Raw genomic sequence first — 7,343 nt, 5'->3', positions numbered from 1 at the left:
ACCAGAGCTCCTTGGAGGACATTATACTGAGTGAAATAAATCAGTCACGGGAGGACAAATATTTTATTAGTCCGCTATTGTGAAAAGTCAAAGAAAGGTTTATATATGGAAGGAAAATTTCTTTGTTGGTTACTTGGGGGTGGGGGTGGGGGTGGGAAACACTGCTAGATAGGTAGAGACAAGTATTGATTTGGGTAAAGAGAACACCAATGTACCAAAGTGAGTGATCAATGCAGTGGCACTGAGGAAGAAAAAGACATAGAGGGGTACATGGGAGATACAGACAACAAAGATGAACCCTGCATTGTCAGTGATGGCAAACATTGATCTACAGGTGGATAGATTAGTGGACAGACTGAATAATCAGGTACATCTATGCAGGGAGGAGTGTGCCCATGACCATGTATAGGGTTGGCCCACGATGTTTCTACAAATGTATTTGTATATTCTGTAAGAATGTACAGGTATATAGTAGAGCTGACAAGGGACAAAGTTGTGGTGACTTCTTGACCACAGCCAGATATCCAGAGGGAGCAAGTAGTTGGACCTGTTGGCTTGGGACCATGGTCCCGGGGGACATCAAGCTCAATTGGCATAACATAATATACAAAAACATTGTTTCCCTACCTATTTTGATAAGTAGTGACTGGGATCTTAAAAGCTTGCAAGCGGCCATCTGGGTGCAACAATGGGTCTCTTCTTATCTAGAGCAAAGAGGAATGAAGAAAACCAAAGACACATGGAAACAATTAGTCCAAGAGAGTGATAGACCATGCAATCCTCAGCCTATATGACCATGACACCAGAAGAACTAGATGGTGCCTGGCTCCCGCTCTCAACCACTTGGAGCGGGATTTGAGTAGGAGAGCCTGGGTAGAGTGTAAGAACAATGTGGAACAAAACTCAAAATAATTTGGAGAAAAAAAAAAAAAAAAAAAAAGACCAAGTTTACTGGTCTGATAGGGCCTGGTGAAACCCCTGAGACTATGGCCTCTAGCTGGTCTTCAGGTCTGGAACTGAACTCACTCCTGTGGCTTCCAGCCAAATAAAATACCAGCATATGGGCTGAACATTTACATCAGGTGGATACACTCCTTAGAGAGATCAATCATGAGAGACCAGAAGGGCGGTGTATGCATAGGGGGACAGGAATGCATGGGAGGGAAGGACACAGGGAAGAGGTAACTATGGGGAAGAAGTGGGAAGAGAGCTGTTACATTGTGGGAGATTGGTTTTGGTTTTGTCTTGAGACAAAATGTGTATGAACCGCTGTATGGAAAATGAATTTGCTCTGTAAACTTTCACCCAAATCACAATAAAAATTAAGGGAAAAAAAAAAAAAACAACCACCAAACCCATTGCCCTGGAATTGATTCAAACTCATAGAGAGCTTCTAGGACAGAGTAGAACTGCCCATAGGGTTTGTAAGGCTGTAAACACTTACAAAAGCAGGCTGTTATGTCTTTTCTCTCTCTTTCTCTCTTGGAGCAGCTAGTATTCGAACTGCCAACCTTTCTGTTAGCAGCATAATACTTCACCAACTGCTCTACCAGGGTTCCTTTTCCTTCCTTTCAAAAAAAAAAAAAATACTCACCTGCCATCAAGTCAATTCTGAGTCATAATGGCCCCCATTGGGTTTCCAAAGCTATACATCTTTGCAGAAGACTGCCTTACCTTTCTTCCACAGAGCAGCTGGCGGGTTCAAACTACTGACCTTTTGTTTAGCAGCCAAATGCCTTAACTGCTAAAACTTTAATTCCTGTCCATTTCCAATTGAGTTAATGTGCTTATATTAAAACAAAATGCCAGTTGGAACTCTGAAGAAATTGATTTACTGTTATGAATTGAATTGTCTCATCAAAAAGTATGTGCTATAAATCTTAACCTCTGTGCCTGAGGTTATAATCCCATTTGCAAATAGGTTATGCTTGTTATGTTAATGAGGCACCATTCTTGTAAGGACTATTTTGAGTTAATCTCTTTTGAGCAGAAGCTCAGAGACAAGAAACTTCCTCTAGAACAACAGAGAGAGAAACCCTTCCTCTAGAACTGGCATCTTGAATTCAGATTTCTAGCTTCCTAAACTGTGAGAGAGGAGCTCTGGTAGCCTAGTGCCTAAGGCATCTGACTGCTAACCAGAAGACTGGAGGTTTAAATCCACCAGCCACTCCTCAGAAGGAAGATGGGGTAATCTACTTCCATAGTGATACTGCCTCGGAAACCCAAGGAGGGGTCGCAATAAGTTGGGTCTGCACATAACAACAACAACACAAACTGTGAGAGAATAAATTTCTATTTGTTAAAGCCACCCACTCATGATATTTCTATTATACCAGCGCTGGACAACTAAGACAGAACTTGGTACCAAGAAGTGGGGGTGCTGTCTGACAAATACCTAAAATGTGGAAGTAGTTTTGGAATTAAGTAATTTGGTAGAGGCTGGAAGAGTGGCATAGTGCCTAAGGCATTTGACTCCTAACCAGAAGGTTGGAGGTTCAAACCCACCAGCCACTCTGCAGAAGGAAGACTGGGCACTCTACTTCCATAAAGATTTATGGCCTCAGAAACCCAAAGAGGGTCACTATGAGTCAGAATCAACTCCATGGCAGTGAGTTTGGTTTTTTAAATAGTAAAATCAGGGAGCTCTGGTGGCACTGCAGTTAAAGTACTAGACTGCTAACAAAAGGTAAGTGGCTCAAACCCACCACCAGCTCCATGGGAGAAAGATGAGGCAGTCTGCTTCCACAAAGATTTACAGTCTTGGAAACCCTATGGGGCAATCCTACTCTGTTCCATAGGGTCACTCACTATGAGTTGGAAACGACTCAATGGCAGTGGGTTTAGATTTTGGCTTAACAGTAAAAACCAAGATTGCCTTGAAAAGACTGTTGGTAGAATTATGGAAGTCAAAGGCAATTTGGTGAGGACACAGAAGAAAGTGAGGAATGCTATAGAGAAAGTATCATCTTACAGAAACTATAAGGCACCAGCAACAAACTGTTGCTAGAAATATGGACTTTATATGTGCTTCTGATGAGACTTTAAAAGAAAACATGATGTGTGATTGGACAATGAAGGAAAGGAGTTGCTCGTTATGCAGTTGCAAAGAACTTATCTGAATTATGTTCAAATGTTTGGTGGAAGGTAGAACTTGTAAGTGATGAACTTGGATATATGGCTGAGGATATTTCTATGCAAGATCTTAAAGGGGCTGCATGGTTTCTCCTTGCTGCTTATAGTAGAATTAGAGAGGAAAGAGATAGACTTCAAAATGAACTGTGCAAAATGAAAGCAAAACTAAAAGATTTGGAAAATTCTGTTGTACAAACTAAGGGTAAATGTCCTAGAATGTTCACTAAGGATGTGGCACACAATCTTTTGTTAAAGTGATTAAGCATGTGACTGATGGATCTAATCAACTACCACAGCAGAAAATCTATCAGTTTAGACTGAAGAGCACAGGGAAACATTAAAAGGAGAGAACACTGTTTACCTCTTGGAATCCTTTAAAGAGAAAACAGGACAAAGGAGCTATATCAGTCATCCTCCAAGAAAAGAAAACCATCTTATGAGCAGCCTGGAGATCAGTAGCACTGTTGGAAGAAGCATGGGAAGTGGGACTGCTTTGGTTTCAAAGGGTGGGCCCACAGCCTCTGAAATATGAAAGTATGGGGCCTCTGGAGTGTTAAAGAGTAGAGTTCTGGACTCCTTTGCGCTCTGGTGGCATAGTGCCTGAGGCATTTGACTGCTAACCAGAAAGCTGGCAGTTCAATCCTACCAGCCACTCCTCAGAAGAAAGACTGGGCAATCTACTTCCATAGAGATACTGCCTCGGAAACCAAAGAAGGGTCACAATGAGTTGAATCGAATCGACGGCAGTGAGTTGTTTTTTGTTTGGTTTATAGAGTCCTAATTTCAGGCAGTAGCATATGATCAAGAACCAATGGTACTGAAGGAAGAAGTTTAAGCTGCACTGAAGGAATTGGAGATAAACAAGCCTTCAGGAATTGACAGAATACCCATTAAGATGTTTCAACAAATGGATGCAGTGCTGGAAGTGCTTATGTGTTTATGCCAAGGAATTTGGAAGACAGCTACCTGACCAACTGAATACAAGAGATACGTATTAGTGCCCATTCCAAAGAAAGGTGATCCAAGAGAATATGGAAATTACTGCACAATTTCATTAATATCACAACAGTAAAATTTTGCTGAAAATAATTAAAAAATGGTTGCAGCAGTATATTGACAGGGAACTTCCAGAAATTGAAGCTGGATTCAGAAGAGGACAAAAGGTATCATTGTGGATGTCAGGTAGGTCTTGGCTGAAAGCAAAGAATGTAAAAAAGGTGATATTTACTTGTGTTTTCTTGACTATGCAAAGATATTCAACTGTGTAGATAATAAGAAATTATGGATAACATTGCAAAGAATGGGAATTCCGGAACACTAAATTGTCCTCATGAGGAAGCTGTAAATAGACCAAGAGACTATTATTCAAACAGAACAAGGAGAAACATACTGTATGATTTAAAATCAGGAAGGGTGTGTATCAAGGTTGTATCTTTTCGCCATGTTTATTCAATCTGTATGCTGAACAAATAATCCAAGAAGCTGGACTATATGAAGAACATGGCATCAGGGCAGCAGAAAAACTTATTAGCCTGTGATATGAAGATGACACAAACTTGTTTAGTGAAAGTGAAGGTGACTTGCACTTACTGATGATGATCAAAGACTATAGAGTTCAGTACAGATTACACCTCAACATAAAGAAAACAAAAATCTTCATAACTGGAGCAATAAACTGCATCACGATAAAAGGAGAAAAGATTGAAGTTGTTATGGACTTCATTTTCCTGTATCTATAATCAACATACATGGAAGCAGTAGTCAAGAAATCAGATGTCATATTGCAATGAGCAAATCTGCTATAAAAAACTGTTCAAAGTGCTGAGGAGCAAAGACATCACTTTGAAGACAAAGGTGAGCCTAACTCAAGCCATGGTCTTTTCAATTGCCTAGTATACATGAGAAAGTTGGACAATGGTTAAAGAATACTGAAGGACTGTTGATGCCATCGAATTGTGGTATTGGTGAAGAATACTGAAAATACCATGGACTGCCAGAAGAACAAAAAAATGTGTCCTAGAAGAAGTGCAACCAGAATGTTCCTTGGATGCAAGAATGGCCAGACTTCATCTCATCTATTTTAGTCATTTTGTCGGAACGTACTATTCCCTGAAAAAGGATATCATGCTTGGTAGAAGGTCAGTGAAAAAGTGGAAGACCTTCAACAAGGTGGATTGACACAGTGGCTGCAATGATGGCTTCAAGCATGGCAAGGATGGTGGCAGTGTTTCGTTCTGTTGTAAATAGGGTCACTACGAGTGTAAGGAGCTCTGGTGGTATAGTGGTTAAAGCATTAGGCTGGTAACAAAAAAAGTCAGTGGTTTGAACTCACCAGCTGCTCTGTGGGAGAAAGATGAAGCAGTCTGCTTTCATAAAGATTTACAGCTTTGGAAACCTGACACGGGTTGCTATGAGTTGGAATCCACTTGATCTCAGTAATTTTAGGAGCTCTGGTGACATAGTACCTAAAGCACTTGATTGCTAACCAGAAGGCTGGTGGTTCAAATCCACCAGCCACTCCTCAGAAGGAAGACTAGGCAATCTACTTCCATAGAGATATCACCTCGGAAACCCAAAGAGGGGTCGCTGTGAGTCACAGTCGACTCCATGGCAGTGAGTTTGATTTGGTTTTGGTTATGAATTGTAGGCGACTAAGTGGCACCTAACAACAACAACAACATGGATTCCTAGGTTTCAGAGTCAGATCTTCACCAATTGAGATCCAGAGTGTGGGGCTGAAAACGATGCGGCCGCTGCCCAAAGCTGAAAGAGTGGGGCTGCTATATCCAAAGGGAAGAAAAAGGGGTCAGCTGGGGCTGAAGGGTAAGGTAGCCACTCAGGTGGACCAGGAGAATGGAACCATCCAAAGCCAAGGGAGCAGAGTGGTTGTCCTAGTGGGCCAGGATTGAGGGTCCTAGTGTCGAGGGCCCGCAACCAGAATCTAGAGAGCGTGGACAACACCCTGAGTATGGAAGGTAGGGGTGTTGTCTAGTGGTCTCATAAAAGGATAATTTTCAGTCCTTGAGAGCTAATGTATGCTGTTCTGCTGAATATTAGACATGCTTGGTTTCCATTATCCCTTCTTTCCTTCCAATTCCTCCCATATGTAATGGAAATGTGTAACTTGTGCCTGTTCCACCATTGTATTTTAGAAGCAGATGACTTGTATTCTAGATTTCACAGGTCTGCAGATGAGGAGGAATTTTGACCAGGAAAGAATATGCCTAAAGTCTCACCCATATTTGATTTAGATGATTCAGACAATGAGATTTTTGACTTGAAGGAAGTTGATTTAAGACTTTTGGGATAATGTGGCAGGGTGAATATGTATTACATGTGGCAAGAATATGGGTTTTTCGGAGCCAAAGGATGGAATGCTATGGATTGAATTGTCTCTCCCAGAATTATGTGTTATAAATCCTAACCTCTATGCCTGTGATTATAATCCCACTTGTGAATGGGTTGTGTTTGTTATGTTTTGGAGGCAAGATTAGTGTAGGTTTTATCTTGAGTCAATCTCTTTTGATATATAAAGAGATTAAACAAGCAAGCTAGAAGCAGAGATGGTAAAATAGCGATGCCAAGTTACATGAAGATCACTCAGAAGCAGAAGCTCAGAAGACCTTCCTCCAGAGCCAAAAGAGAGAGAAAGCCTTTCCCTAGAGTTGCACCTTGAATTTGAACTTCTAGCCTGCAAGGGTGACAAAATAAATTTGTGTTTGTTAAATCAACCCTTTTGTGGTATTTCTGTTGTAGCAGCACTGGATATTCAAGGCACTTACCCATCTTTCAAATTGCAGAGGTTCTTTTTCTTTCTTTCTTCCAGTATACTATATGCATTATAATGTAATAAATATTTTACTTTCTAAAAGATATTAAACTCTAGTATTCCTAAACAGGGACATTTACAACTTATTGCTATAAATATTGGCACTTAATCATAGGGGTAAATGATATTAAAATAGTTAAAAGATACAATTACACATAGGGCAGCTATTCTAAAAAATTAACGAGGTCATGAATATATATATATATATATGTATATGTATATGTATATGTACACACACACATATACATATAAAATAAACTGAAAACCTGAAGAAGTTATGAACCAATATATGTACCTAAAATTTATGGAGTCAGCCCCAGGCTTACAGGTGAGGAGAGACAATGCAGGGACGCCAGAGTAGCAGGCCGGAAGAGCAGGAGAA

Source organism: Orycteropus afer, unplaced genomic scaffold, assembly GCF_000298275.1.
Source record: "Orycteropus afer afer isolate SDZICR_OR568_19922 unplaced genomic scaffold, OryAfe1.0 scaffold00051, whole genome shotgun sequence".
In the NCBI taxonomy this organism is placed as follows: Eukaryota; Metazoa; Chordata; class Mammalia; order Tubulidentata; family Orycteropodidae; genus Orycteropus; species Orycteropus afer.
The sequence above is the reverse complement of the archived record's forward strand: the minus strand, read 5'-3'. Positions refer to the sequence as shown.